The sequence below is a fragment of the Alligator sinensis genome, unplaced genomic scaffold (genome assembly GCF_000455745.1).
Source record: "Alligator sinensis unplaced genomic scaffold, ASM45574v1 scaffold93_1, whole genome shotgun sequence".
NCBI classification, from domain to species: Eukaryota; Metazoa; Chordata; order Crocodylia; family Alligatoridae; genus Alligator; species Alligator sinensis.
Window position 1 is genome coordinate 1,291,959 of NW_005842243.1, and position 27,698 is coordinate 1,319,656.

Sequence of the window (27,698 nt, forward strand, 5' to 3'; positions counted from 1 at the left end):
CAATGGCATCAGGCTCTTCAGGGGTGGGTGAGTGGGGCCTGGCCCTGAATTGGGGAGAGTGGTGAGAAGTGGGGTGAGTGGGACTGCCACCCACCCCAAGCACCATGAAGAGCCCGGTGCTGCCACTGCTTCTGCCCTGGGAATGGTAGACGCCACCTGCTTGCAGCCACTGGGCTACGCCACACCCCTCTCCCCACCCCTTCCCTAGCCCCAGCCTCGCTCCCTCCCTCTCTCACTACCCTGGGAATGCATTCCTATGTGTTTCATTGTAAAGTGGGTTCGCTTTATGTGAATTCAATTTATGCGCCATTCCCTGGGAATGCATCTACTGCATAAATAGAGGGAAACTTGTAGCTCTACACACTTAAGGATTTCCTTGCATACAGAAAGAGACACTGATATATAAAGGCAACTATCAAGTTTGCTATTTAAAGTCACAGAAACTGTCAGTTTTCATTCTATTAATTGTAACCATTGAAGGAAAGCAGTAAATTGTAAGCCAAAGCAAGGAAGTACAAACTCTGCTGATGCTTCACTGTAATTCCCATCTAGGAAGACTAAGAATGGATCAGACTTTTATTGTCCTCTAGTTAGTCATATTTTACTGAATAACAAGGTTAGCTAAAACTGATCTAATTCTCAGCTAGTGGAGGGAGTAGGTAAATGTTTCCAGTTCTGATCACAAAATACAATGGGATATAATGGAAGAGCAAAGAAGCCAAACACGTTACCCTGTGACAGAAATGATTCAGTGGAAAAAAGACATAGTGTTGCTATATACCAGTTCACCACAGAGATCAGAGAAGTTTGAACTGTTGTGTTGTGCCGTATAAACCAAATTTCCTAATCCCATGATGTCCGGTCAAGGCTGAAAAACCATTAGAGCATTTTCTTCTGTTCTACCCTAACATAACCTTAATTCTGTCACTGGCTGGATCGCAAAGTTAGGCAGCAATATAAGCAATTATTAGACCATTCCAATGGGGTTACACTGTAAACTGACTACCAGAAGACACTGTCTTCAGTTTCCTCGTAGTCATAAAAAAGAGTAATTTTAAAAGGTTTTTAACCTAAGACACAGTTCAGCTAGCTGAGAAGTTGCAACAAACATCTTGTATCAACTTAATAACAATTTTCATTCCAATAGTATTTTTCATCTGAAGATCTTGAAGTCCTTTTTACAGAGGTGAGTAGCATTAGTCCCATTTTGCAGAAGCACAAGTTTAGGTTATCTACATGAGATACCAAGGCCATGGCATAGCCAGAGCACTCCGTCATCCAAGCCTTGGACAATGTTTTTGTTTTGTTTTTCCCAAAGTGCCAGTCACTCGGGATTTTAAGCACTGACAGAGTTTCTGCTGATGACTGACAAATGCCATCCTGCCACAGAGCCCTAAAGGGCCATCTTATATATAATGATGTGCATTCTGATTTCAGTTGTCTATTGTAGCAAATTTAGTGCCAGGTAGAGGTGCTAAGCTGACAGCTCTAGAGATATGGAGAAGACTGTAAACTGGCTTAAATTATCCTAAATCCATTAATTCCACTTGCCATCTGCAGAATACCATTCTAGCAATGGATCTTCTGTTCTGTATGAACCACCTCTCTGACTTAGAAACCACCTCCCTTTCAATGCCCAGACACCCAGCCTCTTCAAAGAGACTCTCTGACAAGGTTACAAATATAATAGTGGATCTGTGTCACAGGTAACAACTTATCTACTAGGAATCACACTGAAACACTAATTTCAGTTTAGCTAAAGCGAGAAGCTATCTGTTCTATAAATATGGGTTCTGTAGAGCCGGCTTGTTGAGCTCTCTAGTGTCCCACCCTCTGAACGTACAAACATGAACAGTAGGGTTGTGTTTTGGCCAGGCAGGTATATGGTGCTATACACTCATCCAGGCATGCACATAATTTTGGTAATCCTCAAACTGTACCTGCACAAAACTCCATGACTAGTGGCTTTTAGGTGGCAGAGGAAGAGGAGGGGCATCCTGCTATGTTTTTACCTAGTACCCTACTGGTTAGGGCAGTCACCATGGGAGCAGGAGCCTCGGGTTCAGCTTTAAGGGGATGGCTGAAAAGACAGGGTAATGCCTAACCTGTGGTCTGGTTAATAAAACACTGTGCTGGGAAGCAGAAGATGTAGGCTTAAACCCCTTCTGGGAGAGCGGGGCCTAGACTGTGGGTCTCTTGCTTCCTGGACAAGTGGTCTCATGACTAGGCTATTCACCTAAAACAGGCAATCCTTTGTCTTCCTCCCTGTTCCTTCTCCATTTTGCTGCTGGCACGTATGTGCACAGGTGTGTAGGGCGATTTGATTTCACCCTCTGATAAAATCAAACTTTTCACACATGGCCAAAAATGGCACTTAGCACTGCCATTTAGGCACATAAAGTGAAATGGGATTCTGCCCTTAGTCGGAATGTGATGATTTCAGCCACATTTTCAATTGGTGAAAGCTGAGACAATTTTGACTTGTTTTGTTCCATCCATGTCAAATGTCATTCTGATAATGCCAAACTTAAAAAAAAAAATAATTTTGACTTTATTATTTATTCTCTTACATTATATTAAAATATTGAATTATAGTGAACACTTTATATTATTCTGTTTGAATACCAAAAATGAAATGAATTTTTTCACTTTTTAAAGAAAATTTTCCTTTCATCAGAAAATGTGAGGTTTTTTTCTTATTTAGCATAAAACAGTTGTTAAATCCTTCAGTTTACTATAGAAAGTTCTGCGTCAATACTGCAGATAAAAGGGTATTGTGGTTTTACATTTCAGCCTCATTTTGACTGCTCCTTCTGTTCACTTAATAAATAATGTCTCTTCCTATAGCTCAGCCTAAGTTCCTTGCAGGAAATGTATTCCTGTGAATTCTTTTTTATGGCCATGACATTTCCTCCCAAAATTTAGCTTATTGAATTCCTCTTTGATTTCCTTAGCTGACCTGGGCTTGTCAGAGGGAAACATATGGTTTAATATCCCATAGGTAACAAGAACCCTTACAAAGTTGACAAAGCAATATTGACTAAGGCTGTTTTGAAATCAGATTATTTTTTAATGCTACTCAATGTATTTTTTTTTTAACATTTCCACTCCTTTGCCCTAAAACAAATTATGACACACTAGTATCCTGTAGAATAGGGTAGTACTTGACAAGTGCTAAGCCACACAATAGGTGGGTTAGATTGTTTGAAGATTTTGCTATTTACAAATCTTGATTTGATCTCACTAGACCAACTTTTGGTCCTGATTTTAACCCAGGTATGTGGAAGAAGATCCATGTTCCACAAACTCTGTGATAGAGCTGGATCTTGTGTTTTCTCCAGAACTTTGATCTATTCCCTAGCATTTATAATATATTGGGGCATTCCTTCCCCAGCATACCCAGGACTTCCAAGGTGCTTTCTACTGAGAACAGTAGGGAAAAGATCTGATTGCATCATTTACCTCTAGTAAATAGAAAGAGCACAAGAAGTCCCACCCAGCTGAGAATGCATATCATTGCAAAACAAAGGACAAATAAAAATGTGCCAGTGTGATGTCCATTGGTTTTATGCTAGTCTATTCAATCAGAGTTGGCCTTTGGTTAACAACAGTCGGTTGCTCAAAACTCAAAACAGTGGACTGAAAAACTTAGGGGATGTAACTGTCTTTAACACTTAAAAATTACAGCTGGAGAATATATACCTATGGATAGGCATTTGTGTGCTAACAGAGGAAGCTATCATCATAATCAAGTGCTAGGGAAGGGTATAGCTTCATTCAGAAAGTAATGGCTGTATCTGAACTTTATCCACATACTTTGAATACAATCTTAGAATTGTGGAATCATAGAAAGGAAGGTTGGATGGGGCCTCAGGAGGTCACATAGTTCAACCCCCTGCTCAAAGCAGGACCTTCCCCCAGCTATATCCTCCCAGTCAAGGCTTTATTTAGATGGGTCTTAAAACCTTCAGGGATAGAAATTCTCTAACATCTCTGGGTAACCTGTTCCAGTGTTTTACTCCCCTCCTCATGAGACAGTTTTTCCTAATATCTAACCTAAACTTCCCTTGCTGCAACTTGAGACCATTGCTCCTTGTTCTGTCATCTGCCACCAGTGAAAACAGTCTAGCTCCATCCTCTTTTGAACCACCCATCAGGTAGTTGAAGGCTGCTATTAAATCCCCCCTCAGTCTTCATAGATTCATAGATTCATAGATCGTAAGGCCAGAAGGGACCTTGGAAGATCATCAGGTCCAGCCCCCTGCACCAAGCAGGAAAGATAACTGGGCTTAGGTGATCCCAGCTAGGTGACTGTCCAGTCTCCTCCTGCAGATTTCCAGGGTAGGCGATTGCACCAGCTCTGGAGGGAGCTTATTCCACAGTCTGAACACCTTGACCATGAAGAAGTTTTTCCTAACGTTGAGCCTGAATCGATCTTTCAGGAGTTTGTGGCCATTAGTCCTGGTTTTCCCCTTGGGTGCCCTGGTGAACAGTTGCTTACCGAGCCCTTGATGTTCTCCCCTAGTGTTGTGGTAAACTGCTACCAGGTCCCCTCTCAGCCTTCTTTTCCTCAGGCTGAAGAGTCCCAGGTCCCTCAGTCTTTCCCCATATGGCTTGCTTTTTAAGTCTCTGATCATAAGGGTAGCTCTTCTGTGGATTTCCTCAAGCTTGTCCATGTCCTTGTTAAAGCGTGGTGCCCAGAACGGGACGGAGTACTCTAGCTGCGGTCTCACCAGTGCTGAGTAGAGTGGAAGAATCACCTCCTTGGTTTGCTGGAGATACACTGATTGATTTGCCCTACTGGCTACAGCATCGCACTGCCAGCTCATATTCATACTGTGGTCTGTTGTTACCCCCAGGTCCCTTTCATTTGTGGTGCTAGTCAGTTTGGTCCTCTTCTCCAGACTAAATAACCCCAGTTCCCTCAGCCTCTTCTCAGAAGTCATGTGCCCCAGCCCCTGAGCCATTTTTGTTGACTTCCACTGAACTCTCCAATTTGTCTACATCCTTTCTGTGTTGTGGGGGAGAGGTGGGCTGAAAACTGAACACAGCAGTAGCCCTAGATGTGGCCCCACCAGTGCCAAACAGAAGGGAAGAATCACTTTTCTTGATCTGCTGGCAACACTCCTACTAATGCAGCCTTGTATGCCATTAGCTTACTTTGCAACAAAGGCACACTGTTGGCTCATTGTCCAACTGTAACCCCAAAGTCCATTTCTGCAGAGCAGCTTATGCTGGTGCAGGCGATTGTTGTGTCCTAAGTGCAGGACTTTGTACTTGTCCTTACTGAACTTAATGAGATTGCTTTCAGTCTAGTCTTCTAATTTTTTAAGGTGTCTCTGAGTCCTAGCCCAACCCACCAGCCTATCCACTACTCCCTGCTCCCTCCCACCAGCTTGGTGTTATCTGCAGACTTGCTGTGGTGCACTCCATCCCACCTTCCAGGTCATTGATGAAGATATGGTACCAAACCAGTCCTGGACCAAGGCCTGGGACACTCCACTTGATACCAGCTGCCAACTAGACATCAAGCCATTGATTACTACCCTCTGAGCACAATGATCCAGCCAGTTTTCTATCCACCTTATGGTCCATTCATCTAACCCTCACTTCCTTAGCTTACTTGAAAGAATGTGGGAGACCATATCAAAAGTCTTGCTAAAGTCAAGATATATCACATCCACTGCTCTTCCTGCATCCACAGAGCCCAGTTATCTCATTGAAGGCAATTGGGTTGGTCAAGTATGACTTGCCCTTGGTGAATCCATGCTGACTGCTCCTAATTATCTTCTTTTCCTCCAAGTGCTTAGAAATGTATTCCTTGAGGACCTGCTCTATGATTTTTCCAGGGACTGAGGTCTGTAGTTCCCTGAATCCTCTTTCTTCCTTTTCTTAAAGATGGGCGCTATATTTTCCCTTCTCCAATCATCCAGGACCTCTCTCAATTGCCGCAAGTTTTAAAAGATAATGACCAGCAGCTCTGCAATCACATCAGCTAATTCCCTCAACACTCTTCCCAGTGCATCACATCCATGGACCCCATGGACAGCCATGTCCAGCTTTTCTAAATAGTCTCTAACCTGTTCTTTCACCACTGTTGGCTGCTCACCTTCTTCCCAAATTGTGCTGCCCGGTGCAGTAGTCTGAGAGCTGATCCTTCCTGTGAAGACTGAGGTAAGAAAGTCAATAAACACTTCAGCCTTGTCCACACCATCTGTCACTAGGTTGACTCTCTCATTCAGTAAGAAACCCACACTTTCCTTGATCTTCCTCTTGCTGCTGATATACTTGTAAGAACCCTTCTTGTTACCCTTCATGCTCCTTGCTAGCTCAACTCTGCACTTTGGCCTTCCTGATCTCATCCCTGCATGCCTGAGCAATGCTCTTATACTCCTTCCTAATCATTTGTCCAAGTTTCCACTTTTGTAAGCTTCCTTATTGTGTTTTAGCTCATTAAAGAGTTCCCTACTAAGCCAAGCTGGTCTTCTGCCATACTTGCTACTCTTCCTGCACGTCAGGATATTTCGTTCCTGCACTCTCAGGAAGGTTTCTTTAAAATACAACCAGATATCCTGGACATCTTTTCCTCTCTGACTGGCCTCCCTGGTGATCCTACCCATCAGTTCCCTGATCAACTCAAAGTCTGTTTTTCTGAAGTCTAGGGTCCTTACTCTGCTGATCTCCATCCTTCTATTCTTCAGGATCCTGAATTCAATCATATCATGGTTGCTACTGCCCATCCACTTTTACAATTTCCACGAAGTCTTCTCTATTTATGAAGTCTTCTCCTCCCTCACTTAGTAAGTGGTTCTTTTTATGCAACATGCCTTTGGGAGGCTGAAGAGGAAGATGGCAGGGAGACTATGGGAGAGTGATCAACTCTCGCCCTGTAAGGTTTTCTTAATTCCCCAAGGATAACTGCTGATTTCCTACCTTCTTTTCAACTCCTTCAGGTGCTTCTATGGTTCATTCCACCTCCTAGGTTATTAAGGCATTGTCCATAAGCTCCCAAATACCACTTAAGTTGATATTCTAATATGCCTGAAATCCAATGATGAAGGCAAACATGAAGATAAGAGAGGTGTTGCAGCAGGTCATCCAGAAGAATCTGTTCTGGAAGGTCAAATAATGACAACAGATAGAGTCTGATAACAACAGGCTTGATACTTCCTATTTCAAAGCTCTCAGTGTGCAAATTTTAAGATCTATAAGACTTGATAAGCCTATTGGAGTATGTGGATGGATGGATTTGGCATGAGGGAGATGGTCTGAGGGGAAGGAATACTATTTCAGCCATCTGAAAACAGACTTGTCTCCAAACTGGAAGGAACTGGCACTCCAGAGGGGGTAAAGACAATTGGAGCTAGGACAGAGAGAAGTGCCAGGATTATAAAATAGTTAAGGAGTATTTTTCAGTCATGAAATAGCAGAAAGAGAAGTGCTGCTTCAGTAGGAGGTCAAATGGGAAAGGTTAGGGATCTGGGCTAGTAGGGTTGAACCACAATAGACGGTAAACTAGTTCCTTCGGTCCCACCAGCAGAGGGTCAGTGTGGCAGAATCTGCATAATAGGAGGCCCTACCTTTGTGAAATTTATGAAAAGATCAAGTGAATATCTTGCCAAACATAAGTCTCTGATACATTGCTTTAAGGGTATGAAGAGCCTATGGCCTATGGTCAGTCACATTGTTTCCCATGCTTTGGAATATCTAGCTACTGCTGGAAGCAGACTGTGCTCTGCAAGAAGTAGCAAGAGAGTTGATTCGATGTTTGGGTCTGTAACCCACTCTAGGGTAGCCAAAAGTTAGCATTTGGTACTAACCAATTAGAAAAGAGTGGAAACTTCACACCCCAAACATAAATTATATCAGTTGGCTTCCTACTTCAAATTTGTTTCATGACTCAATAATTTAGAAAAAAAAATGCATTGCAAAAATATTTCTCATTTTTTTAGCGTTGCATTACCCATGCACACTAACAAGCTGATTGGAACCAAAATTTGTTCTTTACTGAAAATTGCTATCTCCTTCATCACATGGTTTGCTATTTTAGCATTGCTAGAATAGAATTTAAGGTTGTTTGGGTATTTTTTTAATGGACCTGGGGCTAGTCTCTGATGCCTTTCATCAAAATGAATGACTGCTGGCTTATTGAAGAATGGAAAGGATGATCTTAAGAGGATGATCAATTTAGGCTTGATCATGATTTTATTCAGACGTGTTAATCAGGAAGAAGTTCATCATACTCAGAGTTACACCAGATTTCAACCAGTGCAATGAAAAAAAAAAGACTTGGCATCCTTGTTTCCAATGGGAGCTGCACTGTAAGTGTGAGCCTGGTTACATTTTGTGGATGTCATTAGGCCAATCACAGTAAGGGCTACCATTCGCACAATTTTTTTTTTTTACTTGTTAGCCTCCAGCAAAAAAATGGGTTAAGATCTCCTTCCTTTCCCCCTTGAATTTCAGTAGAACCATTACTTCCACTTTTTATATGTTCTTTCTAATTTTTACTTTAAAATATATTGAATGTGCTGGTGAAAATACATCCTATTTTGGAGAAAACAGTCTGACAAGATTACACGCTGATGTTCACCATGTAAAGATGTAAACTTTTTGAGTGGAAAAATGAATATGGTGTATGTACACAAAAGAGGACATTCTACAGAAATGAGGAGTTATTTTACTATGGAAAGCAAAGTGGTAAATGTAGAAAATTATGATGGATTAGTAAATCTAATAAACAGTGAACAATGTTGCGACTCACCCTGTTCTCACATAGGGGTTCTCATTACTTTAACTGGAATTACTCTTGATTATCAGTGGTGTAAATGGATTCTGAATTCAACCTTTTGTGTCAATGCAATCACAATCTGTAGAAATCACTAGTCACCTGCTCAGAACTTGTACTTATGGGCAAATGAGACAGATTTAGGAAGTTAGGAATATACACTAAAATATTTTTTAACTGAGCACAGAATTGGAGACAATTTTAAAGAGCTTGTGAAATATATAACATTAACGAGCTGGTTCTCCATTGGTTTGCATCTTTATCAAATCTTTTTTTTACCAGCGTTTCATGGATATAAGCACTTCCAAATAAGACTTCTCTAACATAGGTGGTATTTTTTACATTCTCTCTCTTTGTGCTTGTTTTGTACTGACAGGGCAAAGTCCTGTTGGCTGGTTGTGCTACATACTCCTTGGTAATGATGCCATGAGATGCTGCTACACATGAAATAAAACATTTCCAGCATCAAAACAGGGAACATTTCTTACTAGCAGGAAGAGCTCAGTTCATCTATCTGTATCCTGCACTGACTCAATCCTGCAATAAAACATAAAATGGCAGGTGGGGGCTGCAAACCCCATTTAAAAGATTATTAAATCTAAATGTATTTTTTGTATTTAAGTATGTGAACCTGAAACTGCAACATGGAGCTACTGAATGCAAACTGATGAATAAAACCAGAGCAGGATGTCACAAACAATCATGTTTACTGTCTAATCTTTCAGAAGATGAGTAGACATTTTCTCTCTCAAAAGCCTTAAGTGGTACAATGGTTTATTCTACTTGCCCTTCTGCTTTCAAAAGTAGAGACTGATTTGGCATAATATTGCAAGTAACAGCTGTTTCATGTTCATAATTGATTTTGAGTGGTCATTTATCAGCATTTAAATCACCAGAAATTCAGCAACATTGGAAGACACTCCTAGGGAAATTCCTGGACTGGATAAGCAGGAAGGTTGCTGACCTGGACTAAGATAGATTGCGATCAGATTTTTATTCCTCCTGCAAAAGCACCGAAACTAGTGTAAAAGAACAGAACAAAAAATCATCCAGCAAACAAACCCAAACCCTGACCTTGGTATCCTAGGCAGCAGAAGTTGGAGCAGCTTTTTACTACTATTTATGACAGCTATTTATAAGGTCATCCAATCCCGAGTTAGCTTGGCACATGTAGGTGGATAGGAAAACAGTGTTAGATCCACAAAAGATTAATGTGGAGAGTTTCCTGCCCAATTTGTTCTCTTAACTCTCTACCCCAAGTAGCTGATACAGAGATTACTGACACTGCTGAATGCCCTTACAAGTTGCCCTCTAATTTTGCTGATATTAGAATATTTTCACACATGGTAAGTAGGAAAGCAGCTAATAAGTCAGTTTCTATTATGCAGCCCATGTTTTGTAAGCAATCGGGAGACAAGATGGCTGGAGAGAAGGGACAGAATGTACTAAATACAGGAAAGTATAACTCAGACTTTGCCAGCTCAGCCTTCTGGAAATGTCTTGGCCTAAAGTTAGGCACTTAAATAGCTGACTAATAAGGAATTAATAATACATAACATTAGGTACTCAGTTTGAAAACATTGGCCTTACTTGTGAAAAAGGCCACACATTCAGATTTAGCATGTAGATTAGCACATATTAGTATTATGCTGCTTATCTTTACAGCTTTCATTCCTGTAAGTGTTTATCTGATATCAGCTTTTTTTGCATATAGCTAGTAATGATAGAAAGATAATCAGTTAATCTCACAGAAAATAGCTCAGTAATATACATTCCTGATTTATTAACATTTCATCATCTGTGCACAGACTGAATCATTCCAATTCAAAATTGTGCTGAGGAACAACTGAGGTTAATCTGGGGGTTACAGTAGACAATGAGCTGAATACCAAACAGCCAACAGTGTGCCCTTGCTGCAAAAAGGGCTAACTGCCTAATGGGCTGCATCAGTCAGAGCATTGCCAGCAGATCAAGGGAAGTGATTCTTCCCTTCCATTAGGCACTGGTGAGGCCACATCTGGAGTACTGTGTCCAGTTTTGGGCCTCCCACTACAGAAAGGATGTGGACAAATTGGAGAGAGTCCAGCAGAGGACAATGAAAATGGTTAGTGGGCTGGGGCACATGACCAGAGCTGGCCTTAGGGGTGGGAGGCATGGGCGATTACTGCCCAGGGTGCCATGGCTGGGCAGGCACCATACATATACACCACACATGCCAGGCAGAAGCCATCAGGAGACTTTGGTGGCAACTAATCCCAATGGGCCCTGGCCATTCTCAGACATGATTGGAGCTAGCCGGCTGGGGCAGTAGGATAAAAAGTTCCCAGGCAGCAGCAGTGGTGGGTGCTGCCAGGGAGCATGATCCATAGATTCATAGATTCTAGGGTCAGAAGGGACCTCAGTGGGCCTTCTAATCCAACCCCCTGCCCATGACAGGCAGGAAAAGGGTCACCAAACCTGGGATCATGTGATCCCAGCCAGGTACCTGTCCAGTCTCTTCATGAAGACCCTCAAGGATGGGGCAAGCACTACCACTTGGAAGTCCATTCCAGATCCTGGTAACCCTGACCGTGAAGAACTTTTTCCTAGTGTCCAGTCTAAATCTACTCTCCAACAGCTTATAGCCATTGTTACTAGTTGTTCCAGGGGGTGCTGTGGTGAACAGATCATCACCTGCTTTATACTGCTCTCCCCTTATGAATTTGTACGCTGCCACAAGGTCCCCTCTCAGCCTTCTCTTGGAGAGGTTGAAGAGGTTAAGGTCCCTTAGCCTTTCCTCGTAGGGCCTTCCCTGCAGGCCTCCGATCAGATGAGTGGCTCTTCTTTGGACCCGCTCCAGGTTGTTCACATCCCACTTGAACTGCGGCGTCCAGAACTGGACACAGTACTCCAGCTGTGGCCTGATCAGTGCCGCGTAGAGAGGGAGAATCACCTCCATAGACATGTTTGTGAAGTACCTATGGTTGCACGACAAGGTGCGATTGGCTTTGCTGACCACTTCATCACATTGACGACTCATGTTCATCCTGGAGTCAACAGTGTCTCCAAGATCTCTTTCTGCCTCAAGGTTACTGAGAAGGTCATCCCCTAGCCTATAGGTATGATGGCAGTTTTTTCTCCCTTGATGTAGCACCTTGCACTTGTCCTTATTGAATTGCATCCTGTTGCTCTCTGCTCACTTCCCCAGCCTGTTAAGGTCAGCCTTGATCTGGTTCCTCCTCTTCACAGTGTTAGCTTCACCCCATATTTTTGTGTCATCCATGAATTTAGACAAGGTGCTTCTCACCCCGTCGTCCAGATCACTGATGAAGATGTTGAACAGCACCAGCCCCAGATCTGAGCCCTGAGGGACTCCACTGCACATCTCTTTCCCAGTTGACACTGACCCATCTACCACCACCATCTGAGTGCAACCCCTGAGCCTGTTTGCTACCCAGTCTACTGTATAATCATCCAAGGCAAATCTCCTCAGTTTATTTATAAGGATGGTATGGAATACCATGTCATAGGCCTTCTTGAAGTCCAGATATATAACATCCACCTCGACTCCTGCATCTAAACAATTGGTGGCCTTGTCGTAAAAAGAAACTAGGTTAGTCAGGCAGGACCTGCCTGCTATAAACTCATGTTGGTTACCCTCCACATCACATTAGTCAGCGGGCTCCCACAAATGTTTCCCTTGATAATTTTTTCAAGGGTTTTCCCTGGGATAGAGGTACGGCTGACTGATCTATAGTTCCCCAGATCCTCCTTCCTCCCCTTCTTAAAGATTGGGATCACATTGGCCCTCTTCCAATCCTCTGGGACCTGACCCGAGCACCATGAGCGCTCATATATCCTTGCTAGTGGTTCAGCTATGACACTCACTAATTCCTTCATTACCTGTGGGTGGAGTCCTTCCAGTCCCAGTGATTTGAACACATCCAGTCCCTCCAAGTGTTCTTTTACCATTTCGACGCTGACCGTTGGTCAGTTGATGTTCCCCTTGTTGGTGCCTGTGATATATATTGAGGGTTCATATAGATTCCTATTATAGGCAGCGAGGAAGGCACCAAGGGCCAGGCCAAGATGGCAGTGCCCAGTGAGAAGGCAGCATGACTGGGAGGCCCCAGCTTGCACGCCAAGGGCTTGGCCATCACTGACCTCCTGGGGCTGGAGGTTGAGCCACTGTGCCCCTCTGAACCACCACTGTCACTGCCAAGGGTGAGCGCAAGGGCATGGGTGTCTGAGCAGCAGAGCCCTGCTGCTACAGCTGAGCTTCCGGTGTGGGTGGCCCTGTCTTTCCTGCTACCCCATGCCAAGCCTCTGCCACTCCTCAGCCCTACAGCCTGGCACCAACCTAGCATCTTGGGTGAGCTGATACGCGCAGCTCCATGGTGGCCCATGGGGTTCCCTGCCACCCATAGCTTCTGGGGCACATGTGACACTCAGGCATACACTCCCCACACCCACAAACCTCATCCCCCCCACACACATCCCTGCCGCCTCATCCCCTCTCGCACACACCTCATGTAGACACCCCACACACAGAGCACTGGTGACTTGGGGTGGTGCTGAGGGGGGGCAACAGAGAGTGCCAAAACACAAGTTAGCCCAAGGCACCATTTTCTCTAAGGCTGACTGCATATGAGTTCTGAGGAGAGACTGAAGGAACTGGGCTTTATTTAGCCTGGAGAAGAGAAGACTGAGAGGTGATTTAATAGTAGCCTTCAACTACTTGAACAGGGGTTCAAAGGAGGATGGAGCTGGACTGTTCTCAGTGGTGGCAGATGGCAGAACAAGGAGCAATGGTCTCAAGTTGCAGCATGGGAAGGTGAGGTTGGATGTTAGGAAGAATTTTCATACTAGGAGGGTAGTAAAACACTGGAACAGGTTCCCCAGAGAGGTTGTGGACTCTCCATCCTTGGAGGTTTTTAAGCCTCAGATAGAAAAGCCTCAACTGGGTTTATGTAGTTCAGATGGTCCTGCTTTGAGCAGAGGGTTGAAATAGATGACCTCCTGAGGTGCCTTTCAGCCCTAATTTTATGTGATTCATAGAAGCAGAGAAAATCATAAATCAGTTTCATGTGATCCAAATTACAACATTTAGAGAACAACAGAAAACATTTGTTGCAAAAGCCCTTTCCCTGCTTTATTTGCTCTGCAAGATAGAATATTGTGCTGTGTAATATCTCTGGTATGACCCTGTCCTCATGCTGCACCCATGCAATGACAATAGGTGCTTTATGGACAGTCCCTTAATGTTTCACCTACTCCTTTTAAAATCCATCTCCATATGGAACATAACTGAACAAAACCAATTGTGGAACATGGGTCACAGGAAGGTCTGTTCTCATTTCAGAGACATTTCTATCCTTGTAGAAATGACTGTTTCTTATTTGCAAGCAATACTATTCTTCATATAACATATGACAAAATACATGATGATAAGTAAGGGAAGAGTCAAAACCTTGATTCAGAATTAATTGGTCTGTACATTTTTTTCAAACTTGGACTCTAGGGACAGAAGTTGCACATAAACCAGTTTAAGTGATCAGAAACTGGTTTAAACCTGTAACAGAAGTTCAGTGCACATAAACCAGTTTCAAAGTGGCTGAAACTGGTTTAGGATAAACCTGGTTGAATCAAGCATGGCTGGTGAACTCAGACTGGTGGGGCAGTGGAGCATCCCATGGGAGCCGGGGTGTGCAGTTTGCAGCTGGTCAAGGGATTGGGGGGAGAGGGGGGAGTTTGCAGCTGGGGGGAGTCTGCAACCCACCCCCCCATTCCCAGCTGGCTGCAACCTCCCCCTCACCCCCCACCAGTTGGCTGCAAACCCCACTGCCGCTCCTGTGGGGTGCTCCACCATCTCACTAGTCTGAATTTACCAGCCACGCCTGGTTGAATACAAACCAGTTTATGAAACTTCTGTCCCAAACCCCTTCCTGGTTCAAGTTAAATCAGTCCCCCAGCATCACAGCATGCTTTGCAGCCCTGGGCTGGGCTGGGCTGTCTGCTCCAGAGAGCAGGGTTTTCCCTGCTGCTCCACTCCCTAGCCAGAGCAGTGAGGGCTGGCTGATAAGGGGGTGAGGAAACCTGGCTGGGGACTGCAGCTGGATCTGCCTGCAAGGGGAGAGCAGCTCCTGCCAGACTTTTCCCTGCTGGGCAGAGGAAACAGGGCCATGAGACAGGGCTTGGGGGGCAACAGCCTTAAAGGGACTGCCCCCCCCCCCCCCCCAAACAAACCCTGGTTGGAGTCTGGGGTCTTGGAGAGGCTTTAATCCGAACTTACCCTGCTCAGTGTGCTGCTTGAGCAGGGTGCAGGGCACAGGCAGGCAACAGTCTGAGAGGGACTGCTTGGGCTGGTATGACCAAAGAAAGCAGAGAACTACATTTATATTATAAAACCACAGGAGACCAGCAGACTCCACCCCCTCCCACCTCTGGCAGAGACTGAGGCAGGCAAGCAGTTGATAAGGGAAGAGGGAAAGGGTGTAATTCCCCTCAACTCCCCCAGGCTATGGGGGAGGGGGAAGAGACTGGGGAGCTGGGGTTGGAGGGACTGATCCCCTGCCACCTGTGAGCACAGGGCCAAACACTGTAGGACCAGACAGAGTTGAGAAGTGTTGAGAAAGGCATAGGCAGCAGAAAGGGTGGAAGGGCTAACAGGGTTCAGCCCCCCTCCCCCCACACCCAAAATGCCAGGGCAGCCCAGCTGCAGGAGCAGGGGGAAGGAATACATCTGGATCACAGCTGGCCCAGCATGCCAGTAAGCTTCTTTTGACTGCCTGGTCTTGGGGGGATGCAGATCAAGACCCCACAATGCAGGAGGGAGTGGAGTAGGGGCAGGGGCAAATTATTCACCCCTGCTCCACTCCCTGCTGCACTGTGGGGATTGCCCCATGACCCAGCCTGGCTGGGGCCCCATTCACAGGTCATGGGGCAATGGGAGCCTGGTGACTCATCCAAGGTGTGGGTGGGCAGCTCCCACTGCTGCGTGCACCGCAGCGGAGCCAGGGAAGGGGACACATTCTCCTCCCCCTGGCTCTCCCACACCACAGCCCTGGACGAGCCACTGGGTTCTGATTGTCCCACAACCAGCCCAGTGGGGGACCCATTCATGGTGAATGCAGCCCCAGCTGTGTCGTGGAACAATTGAAACCTGGTGGCTTCTCCAGAGCCATGGCACAGGGTAGCCAAGGTGGGGTGGGGGGTGGCTGTGGCTCCCAATCTTTGCACAGGGTAAGGGCAGGCTACAGTTGCATTCTGCCTGCTCCCCACCTCCACGCCTAGCTGTAGCCTTTGAAAGTGGTGCCATGTGCCTCACTGCCCAGCCCACTCAGTGGCAGGATGCACATGGTGCCACGCCACTTTTAAAAGCTGCAGTGAGTCATGGAGGCAGGGAACAGGCAGAGTGCAGCTGCAGCCCACCCACAGCGCCGTGGCTCTGGAGGAGCCACTGGACTCTTCCTGAGGCAGGGTGGGTATGTGTATGCATGCACACACGCACTCAGCCCCCACCCCAATTTTTTTTCTCCCTCCGCCTATGGGCAAAGTCCTGCCACAATCATCAAATATATGTGCTGGAAATGGAGTGAAGAGAACAGGAGAGGAACTGCTTGGGCTGGTGTGGCCAAAGAAAGCAGAGAACTACATTTACACTATAAAGCAGAACCTGTTAAAGGTGGGAAACTGGAATACCTAAGAGACAAAAGACACCGAATAAATGAGAGTCCTGCCAAGGGTGCTATATGTGATGAGCATACTAACAACATCAAGGCACCCAAGGGGGGGAAGGGGGTGCAAGTGCACCTGTAAAAAACCCAAGTAGAGATGCAGCCTGTGGGATCTCCACACCAACACCTAAAACCCACACATGAGCTCCAGTTGCATAGCTGGTTGTAATTGCAGCCCCAAATGCAGCAGAGTTATGTCAAGGTTGTGAGGTCAAGCCTCACCTAGAGCACATCTCCTTTGCTTCTTGGGCAGGGGGCTGGACCTGATGATCTTGGAAGGTCCCTTCTAGCTTTAACCTGTATGAATTCTATAAAACCACCTCCTGATTCCCCAAGAAGGACATTCTGAATACTTGGCTATATGTAAACACTTTACCCTCAGGATTACATAAGGCTTTCTCTTGCTTTATTACATTCTATTTTAAGTTAGACTAAGCTGTGTGTGCTCTACTGGGCTGTATTTTAGCTTCAGTGAATATTTTTGGTTGTTCTTTGTTGTGTGATTGAGGTCCCAAATTTCTGTGTGCAATACATGCCCACTTCAGAGAAAGGTTCAAGATTTCTTGTTCAAGCTTTTATGAATTCAATGCTACTCTCTCCTCAGCCTGGCAGCCTTAAGTGGGGACCAGGGAGAGAGGGAAGGGGGCACAAGCCTGGCAAACATTATCCATCCTCCCCACCCCAGGCAGACCTGGGCTGGAGTCTACTGTGGGCCAGGGAGGAGATTTAAACTCCCACCCTCCAGCATGCTAGCCCAGGGTAGGGGCTTGGCCATGTCCCCTCCACTGGAGCAAGGAGAGGGAAAAAGCCTTGAAAGCCTTGGAGCTTCAGTCCCTTTCCTTTGACAGTGGCTGGCAGGCTGGAAGGCATGCTCTGGTGCCCCCCAGCTTCTGACCTGAGCCACTGCAGGCATATGGCTGCATTTCCTGAATCAAAAGTGAATGTTTGTTCTCACTTGCTTCTCGGTTTAATCTCTGCATTTCAGACTAACCTGCAAAGACTGCATCGATTCAACCTTGGGCTTTTTGACTGTCTGTATTTAGCCTTAGTTAGTGATTTCCAAAGGGTGTGCTTCAAAAATGATACTTTATCAGTACAGGATCCAGGCCACAGAGCTCCCCACAAGTCCAGAATTTCCAGTCCCCGAGAGCTAGGATCAGGTCCTGACTACACCGGGATTAGAATCAGGGGCTGGATCCAACCTGTAGACAAACCCTCCACTGTTCATCTGGCATGCAGAGATGACAATTTTCATCCAGAAAAAAATGTGGCCAAGGTACCAAAAATTTGGGATACATTGCTCTAAGTATTTGGAGTCATTGTTTATACATATGTTTGCAAATATGTTATGCATGTGTGGAGGTGTGGGTGTGTATAGAAACAGTAGATAAATACATAAAATATTCAAAACTTGCATTGTAAATACAATATACTCCTTTGGGCTAAGTGAGTTAGTCAAATTTCAGGGACATTCAAGGTTACTTCAATGTGAATAAGAAGTCACTTGTGTATCAATTATAGTCTGGGTATAATCTTGTTTATTTAAAAGAAATATATGTGGTGTTGCTTCCAGGGACTGGTTTGGTCCTACTACAGTGTGTTTCGAATAAGCACACAGCAGCTATTCAGTGAGTACAAATTTAACATAGCCTCTATACATACCATCAGCCATGCTGATAACCTGGCTGATGGAAGGAATAGTGCACAGTTAAAACACAAATCCAAAGGGCATGTCTGTTGTACCCTTTTTATACATTAGAAGTGCTTATATCAAGCCCACATCATTGCCCATACATGATCTATCATGTTGGATGTCACGCACCCTAAATTTAATGCTTAATGCATTTATTTAAATTCCACTATATCTTCCCAGATATGCACCAGATTTTGGTTGTACCATCCTATATGCTTTTCTTATCTACAATTGCAGCTCATACTGATTCTGTCGATCTCAGGATGTTCTTTACCAGATGCCAAATGTTCTGATGCACTCTGCTGCTTTCCACAGAACTGTAGACTTGCAGATTTTAACTCTTACTGCTTTTGGCCTGTTTTACATCCTACAGTACACAAACTCCTATTTCGCTGAACAGAGAAGAAATAAACAGTAGGCAGCTTCCTTGTTTGGAAATCTGTCTACCACTTCAGTGAGCTCTGTATTAAAAAAAAAACTATATCTCTTGGTTTCCCTTCAAGGTCACACTCACCTCCTTCTCTTGGCTAACTGCTTCTTTCATACAAAGGCTGTAAACAAATTATTTAGCCGTATCTTTTCATCTAGAGAAACCCACCCAATTTAGCTTGGATCTGGCTTGTGGCCTAGTGCCTTAGGTGGTAGCTCTATAACTGCAGCTCTTTTTTCTTCATGAAGGACCTGATTTGTCTTTCTATTGAGCCTTGTACAACTTCTGGGTGTAATGATCCTTGTGACTGCATCTACAACTCCCTTGCTGGCAGCCATCAACTTGTCTCAGCATAACATACAATAAAAAACAGGAATTGTGAATAACAAAAAAATAAAAATTGGCAGGCAAATCAGAAAGTTAAATTGAGACATTTGCAGCAATTAAATGCTACTTTAAAATATCAGTTAGTGAGATTTGTTAAATCTATTATACACAAAACAAAAAAAGACCTTTACTTATTCCTTAGATGACAGAACTAGAAAAATATGTATACTTATTTTCCAAAATGGCTCTGTATACTATACTAGCTTAAAGAGAATGCTGTGATGGTCAACAAGCCAGACTGACCTTATTTTACTTTTGTTTACAAAATATTTATTATTTAAATATATTTGCTCTTTCTGAGATTAATACCTCAATTATTTTTTTCTAAACATAGGCTATTTCCTGCCACCATTACTCGCATGGAGTAAAACCATGGTCTATAAATAGTTCAAGTACCAATGAATTTATTCACTGACACAGATAATATTCTGCCTCTAAAGTGGTCACTGCTCTTAAGAGAAAGGTAATGGTTAAAACGGATCAACAATTTTGATTAATTTTTCCCCCCAGTGGAAAATTACGTAGCTACAAAAATTGTACTTTCCTGTGTGAAAAAAAATCAGTTGTGTCAACTTTTTCTCAATCTTCCTTCTGAAAAGCAAAATTAAATGACTTTTTTTTCTTTCCTTTTTTTGAGGTCAGATTGACCCAAACAGATACATGAGTTTGTCAAGCCAAATTTGTTCTGGGTCTGTTCAACGTTAAACCTGTGTCCACATGAGCTACTCTGCTGCAGCACCACCCCCTTTACAGAACAAGCTTACCAAGTAGATAGTATTTTTCAAAATGTACCACAGCTTCCTCTTTAGTTGAACTGCAGTACGGCAATTCAGTGTCTGTGTGTAACATGCTTAGTGCTGGACCAGCAAGATCTCCTCTTGTGGCTGCTACTTGGACTTTACCTTGTTATCCTTCTCTGGCCTCTCAGGGTTGGCCTATTCTATTACATCTTCTGCCATGCCTTGATATTATGATTTCACAGGGGGGGCTGCCCCTAGGGCTAAGAACAGACATTCAAAAAGCCTAAGTCTGAATTGATTCAGTCTTTGAAGGTTAGTCTAACCTGGCTAGGCTAAATTACTTTGCAACTGTACAGACATCCCAGACATGCAGGCACATGCCTGCAGTGGCTCAGGCTAGAAACCCAGCAGGGAGGGGGGCACTAGAGCAGCCCTCCCTTCCCTTCCACAGGGCTTAGCTGAGAGGGGTGTGGCCAGGCCCCAGGAGGACACTGTGATTAGGGAATCCCCCCCCCCCCACTTTATAACAGAACATTTATCAGCCCTGTTATCAGCATTTAGCACCCCATAAGAAAGCAAAGCCTTGCTCTCAAGCTCTTCTTAAACCGTTTTTTTCCAAGGAAGGAATGTAGGGACATTACCAGCTGAGCTGTTGATCAACTCCAGAATGCCCTAAGGCAGATAGGACAGTGTCCGCTTACACAGCATTAGCTAGCATACCACATGCTGGCTACAGTCTGCGCTGTGGGAGAGAGGAGGAAGGGATCTCTGCTTAAGCAGTGAGTGATGATTGCAGGGGAGGGGAGCACAGGGAAGCCAGTAGCCCTGCTGTGCTTGCAAGTCTCTGCCAGAGCTCCAGCCAGGGAGCAGAGGGGAGGGGGTCAGCTGTGCTGTGGAGCAGAGAGCCCTGCCAAACCCAGAGAGCATGCTGGGAGAATCTGATTTAACTTAAACCAGAAAGGGGTCTGGGACAGACATTGCATAAACTAGTTTGACCCGAATCAGTTAAGTCTGACACTACATTCAACCAGGTTCATCATAAGCTGGTTTCAGCCATTTTCAAATTGGTTTATGTGCACTGAACATCTGTTCTGTTACAGAAACCAGTTTCTGATCACTTAAACAGGTTCATATATAATGTCCGTCCCTAGCCTAGAAGGCAGAATTGAGTTTTGGGATGGTAGGTCCTTGTCTGGACTGAGGCCTTTCTGCCCTTGGCTCACCTTACTGTAATTGGGTTCTTCCATCTGAGGTCCACTGTACCAGGACCCAGACTCCCAAGACCCAGATTGCCCTTTGTGGGCTCTGGGTTTCCCCCCGCAACAGCCTTTGCTGCCAGGTGTTCAGTCCTCCAACAAGCAACAGTGCTCCTTCTGAAGTGTTTGGGCTTCTGCTTTCATGCAGCCCATCGGACTTCAGACCCTAGAAGTGCCCTGTGTTGGATACCCTGCAGCACCTCTGTGGCTTCCACTCCTCCCCTTACAGCCACAGCTGGCTCTCCAGTTTAAACACAAACTAAAGACATAAGTGTCTGCTCCCAAAAACAAAAAGTTCCCCTCTGGGGTTAATCTCAACCTGCAGTAGCACTGCCACAAAGGCTTGAGGCACTTATCTGTTGCTGCTTAGGGTGCAGGATTTCTTTTGGCTCGCTTGCAGCCCAGGGGAGCCGACTCTTCCTGGAGCTCTGATGGCTAGACTGCCTTCCCTGGGTCAAGCCCTGGGTTTATGAGTCTCCCCCTGAGTTGCCTGACCCTCTACTTCCACCCCAGGCCTATCAATCACTGCCTGCACCCAGGGCATTTTATTTAAGGTCCCTTCACCTTTCTAACTCTGTTCCAGAGCCTGGGGCTGGCCAAGTGATCCTGGGCTCCCCCTCAGTAATGGGGCAGAGGCCCCATTACACTGTGGTGCAACATGGAAGATGCAGCCTACTTAGGGAGACTCTCCCTGAAGAGGAAAATGGGGGCCAGAAGGACTGGCAATACATGTCCCTGGAGGCACTGTTATGTGTCAGATGAGCACACATTGATGTCAGACTAAGTCAAAATGAAGTATTTCAGTGAATGTTTAGGCTTGACAAACCCATATGAAATAGTTCAGTACTGTTGAAACAATTTTCTAAAAATTTTCAGGCTGATTTTTTAAATTAAAGTTTCCTTTTTACAAAAGAAATAAGTACCTCTACTTATCCTGATTAGTGATAAAAAAAAGTAGTGATATGAGAATTAGAATGCAATTTTGGCAGCAAAATTTGTTCTTTACAGCTACCGTTTTAATCAATTTAATCTGTCCCAGATTCAGAAATACTGACATTGACTATTTCATATTCAGAAGGGCTAGCAACATTTTTTTTTAAAGGAAAAAATGTGAAAGCTCACAGCAAAAAACCACTAAAAACTAAAGAAAAGCTGTAAAAGGCAGAATTTCTGTGGTGTGTATTTCTAGTAGCTATAATCATAGTTCAGCTCGCCTCAAAATAAATTAAATCCAAGATGAATGCTGCTCTTGCTCAGAGCACAAGTGGTGGTTAGATTATAATATTCCCAGAACTACTTCAGTTTATTACATTTCCAAAACACAAGATTTCTTCTCATGTGAGCAGTTCCCTGAAGGATACGATTTTATAATGGAAGTGACTGTTAGAGGTTGATGATTTTTATGCTATTTCAACAAATAACATGAATCACGTAGCAGGGTCCCTATTTTGTTTAGTTATTAAACAGTAAAATTTTATTTCTGCCTTTTGAAACAGTGTAAGTGGAACTGTTACTTTAAACTGCTGTTTCAAGAGACCTTAGCATATTACCAGAACTCTCCAACATAATATACAGAAGCGTTACATAAATTTGCTTGGACCTTCTGTCTAAGCGTTAAAAGTATAGTGTATGCTGCATATGCTATTAAAGGTATCAAATATTTATGCAGTTGCATAGCAATGTTGGATTTTCTGTAAATGAGTAGAAAAAGAAATAAAACTTGAGTGAAAGAAAGCACCTTATACAGACTAATTGTACTTTTACAAGTCATAGTTGTTGGAAAACTTGTCGCTTCCTGGAAGTCTTGTTCAAGTTTAAATAATACTGGCCACCTTGCTATTTTTTCCTTGACATTAATAAAATGGTGGTTTGAAAGAAAATAAAAATAGCACAGCCCAAATTTATTTTGCACTTCTCTCCTTCCTAGGTATTTTGTAAAGAATTACATTTTTAACTATGGTGGCCAATTTTTACTTCCACCTTCTCCTTGATAGGAAGAATATAGTGCCCTGACCACTTATGAATCCATCTTTCTTAGAGAAAGTCCCTGCTTTTTGCCACAGGATGCAGCACCATCCTTAACAGTCTTTTGGATTACCCACAGAACATTTCTACACTATCAGTACCTCCAGGAAAGTCATATGAATGGATGGACTGGATGTGTTCTAGTCAGCAGGCCTGGATCAGCTTCATCTGAAAGTACTGAAGGAATTGGCCGGTGTCATAGCAGAACCACTGGCATGGCCGTTTGAGTGCTCGTGGTGTTTAGGTCAGGTCCCGGAGGACTGGAAAAGGGCCAGTGTGGTCCCTATTTTCAAGAAGGGGAGGAAGGAGGATCCGAGTAATTACAGGCCAGTCAGTCTCACCTCCATCCTTGGAAAGGTCTTTGAAAAGAGTATGAAGGATCATATCTGTGGGAGTCCAGCAGGAAAAATAAGGCAGCAGGGAAACCAGCATGGATTTGTAGCAGGTAGGTTATGACTGACCAATATGGTTTCATTTTATGACAGGGTCACAAAATGCTTAGATACAGAAGTAGCGGTGGATGTCGTTTTCTTGGATTTCAGCAAAGCCTTTGATACGGTATCTCATCCCATCCTCATAAATAAATTAAGAGGCTGTGACATGGATGTTTACACAGTCCGGTGGGTGGCAAGTTGGCTTAGTGGTCGCACCCAGAGAGTGGTGGTGGACGGGTCGGTGTCAGCCTGGAGGGATGTAGGTAGTGGGGTCCCGCAGGGTTCGGTCCTTGGACTTGTACTCTTCAGTATCTTCATTAGTGACTTGGATGTGGGTGTGAAGTGCACTCTGTCAAAGTTTGCGGACAATACTAAATTGTGGAGTGAAGTGCACACTCCGGAGGATAGGGAATGATTGCAGGCAGACCTGGACAGGTTAGAAAAGTGAGCGGTACACAATAGGATGCAGTACAACAAGGACAAGTTTAGAGTGCTGCACCTAGGGTGCAAAAATATCCAGCACACCTACTGGCTGGGAAGTGACCCTCTCAGCAGCACAGAAGTGGAAAGGGACTCCATAGTCATAGTGGACTCCAAGATGAACATGAGTCGTCAGTGTGATGAAAGCATCAGCAAAGCTAACTGCACTTTATCATGCATCAGCAGATGCATGACAAATAGAACCAAAGAGGTGATACTTCCCCTCTATGTGGCATTGGTCAAGCTGCAGTTGGAGTACAGCACCCAGTTTTGGGTGCTGTACTTCAAGAAGGATGTTGATAGATTTGAGAGGGTCCAGAGGAAGACCACTTGTATGGTTAGGGGCTTACAGGACAAGCCCTGTGAGGAGAGATGGAGGGACCTGGACCTCTTCAGCTTCTGCAAGAGAAGGCTGAGAGGAGATCTTGTGGCCACCTACAAATTCATTAGGCGGACACAGCAAGGGATCGGAGATGCTCTGTTCACCAGGTGTAACAAACTCTTGGGGTAACAAGGAACAATGGTCACAAACTGACAGAGCAGTTTTAGGCTAGATATCAGGAAAAACTTCTTCATGGTAAGGGTGGCCAAAATTTGGAATGGGCTTCCAAGGGAGGTGGTGCTTTCCCCTGCCTTCTTTAAGAGAAGGCTAGATAGGCATCTGGCTGGGGACATCTGACCCCAGCACACTTTCCTGCCTAGGCAGGGGGTCGGACTTGATGATCTGTTGAGGTCCCTTCTGACCCTGGCATCTATGAAAGCAGGTGACAATAAGCTAGCAGTACCTTGTAAGAAGTAACCTCTGGAAGAGGGTTATATAACGGGTCAAATTGATACCATAAGTAGGTGATTCATGGCTTCCGTCCCATCCCAGGTATGGCTGGGACACAAAGAAATTGAGAAATTCTGCTGAATGGCGGGATTTAGCTGGGCAATAACTCATTATTGGAATAAGTGCCTGTCTAGCCAGGTGGTATCTTGTGAATACACTCTATGGCAGTATATAGAGGAGATCCATCTTACATTGATTAATGGGAAGGGCAAGACTTACCCCAAATATAAACTTGTAAAAAAAAAAACAACAAAAAAAACTGACCTTGAACATCACTTGCTTTTAATAAATCTTCAAGCTAATCTACACGGCCATTAAATTGTATTAGATGTTTTTCTTACTGCCCTGCCCAAAATAGGATTGCTTATTGTCTTCATGTGAAGTGTAGCTATACAAATTGCATTTCTTCTTATCAAAAGGTATTTGGTCATGGCATGAAGTAGATGCAAGATGAACCATTGGTTAATTTATAATCAGCAAAAAGCTATCTCCATGGAAAAAGACATCTGCTAGTAATAGAAATCATTCTGCATGTTCATCTTGTTCATGTCCTTCTAGTGTCTAACAATTAAGCATTTGAATATCTTTAAAAAATTAAATTAAAATAAATAATTATACTTTCTGGGTTCTTTGGGTGGTTAATGGAGCATTAAGCGCCTTCTCCACTCTCTTAACTCACTAGATCAAGGCTAACTCAAGGCCTATTCAGGTCTACTTGATGGAAAGGAGGAAGTGCTATTTTCCCTCCTTCCATCTAAATGAAAATAATGGGACTTCTCACAATCCATGAGAGCTGCTAATTAAGAGAGCAGAGGGAATACTGTTGAACCACTACTAAGGCAAACCCTGGAATAGCTCCAAATAAATTGCACTTTTTATGCATGGGCTGAATTTGACCCTCCTATCTCTCTGGTGGACCAAAACTAGAAGTGCTGTTTACATATTTCAGAAGATCCAACACTTCACCAAGTAGAATTACTGCCCGTTTCTCTTCAAGAAGCAACTCAGTACCAATCCGAACCTGGAATTCCTTGTTACTAAGGCTGCCACTGGCTCTTAACTTTTGTACCATTTCTTGTTGAACATCAGCAGAGGAAAATAAAAACAAATGCAATCTTTGTAATTGCCTAGTGCATATTTTAATGATGCACCTCAGGTGGCTTTAAATTACACAGCAATCTTGCTGGCATGTTTCTACCATCTTTTCCCCCCTAGGAGTATTCATTTTACAGAGCTGAAATGGGACAAAGGGTGCAGGAATCACATATTTGAATAATTTTCAGTAGCATGTTTGTCACATGTAATGTATTATGACTGTAGCTATAAAAATTAAGTTACATTTACATTCATTAACTATACATGAGATCTAATTCCATTAGGTCCAGCAGCATTAGGTTTGTCTGTTGCTGCTGATGTTACAGCTTAAGGACATTATATCTTCTGTGCAGATTCTGTTTCATAACCTAATAAAGCCAGGAATTAGATCCTGGCTTGATGCCTTTGCAAATCCAGCACAGTGAGCGTGCAACACGAAAGCTGGGGATGTAAATTATTTATATGCATCATTGTCCAAAATATTAATTTACCAAAAAAGGTTTAAAAGATTAAATAAACTGTGGGCACCATGCCCACAGCAGAACTAATTTAAGAGACATTTCCACAACAATGCGATTTGCTGCAGCCAAATTACACTTATTATCTTCAGCTTTTTTATAGATATCATACTGAAGGGCTGTTAACATTTCATCAAGTCTATTTAAAGAATCAAAGAGTTATAGTTACATTTCAACCTATGTTTAAAAAAATTAGAAACTTTACTAATGTCCCCCAGGAAATCGTGGAGTACCCTTAATTCTTGTAAATATGCATTTGGATCATTTTTAGCAGATATAAGCATTAGCAAACATAGGTAAGTATAGAATTAAGACAGCAAATTAAACAAAAGAAAATTGGACTAAAAGAAATCTCATGAAGTTCAGTCAAGACAAGTGCAAAGACCTACACTTAAGAGAAAAATACCAGGCACCAGTACAGGCTGGGGACTAGCTAAGAAGCAGCTCTTCAGAAAAGAACTTGGGGGTTACAGTGGACAATAAGCTGAATATGAGCCAAACGTGTGGCCTTGTTGTAAAGAAGGCTAACCCTATACTGGGCTGCACTAGTAGGATTGTTGCCAGCAGACCAAGGGAAATGATTCTTCCCCTCTATTTAGCACTGATGAGGCCACATCTGGAGTATTGTGTCTAGTTTTGGGCCCCCTACTACAAACTGGAGAGAAGCCAGCAGAGGGCAACAAAAATGGTTAGGGGACTGGAGAATGTGATTTATGAAAAAGAGGCTGGGGGAACTGGGCTTATTTAGTTTGCAGAAGAGAAGATGGTGGGGGAACTTAATAGCAGCCTTCAACTACCTGAAGGGGGGTTACAAAGAGGATGGAGCTAGACTGTTCTCAGTGGTGGTAGATGACAGAACAAGGAGCAGCGGGCTCTCTCTTTTCTGCATAATGTTGCATTAAAATGCTTTCATTCCCTTACCCCCTGGCTAATATAGGCTGCATGACTAACTGCATATCCTAGATCTCACCAACATATACCAACTATGTTCCATGTAGCTACAATGCACAGGGTCCTACCTGCACTTCAGTGTCTACAGAGTCATTTAAGTAACTATGATTTTTAACTTTACAGGGGACTGTACTCTCCCATATCCTGGGTTATCCCATGGTTCTTAGCAGTGCATTAAACTGGACCAAACTGAATTAAATTTACCACGTGTCCTCCATCTGTTGCCTAGCAAGAAACGGCTGCCTATGGCAGTGACATGAGGACAATACTTTATGTAAATAACTTCCAAGTGGAGTTATTCATTATTAATACAGATCACTCTGAAGGCAAAAGCAAACAGCATTTGGCAGCAAG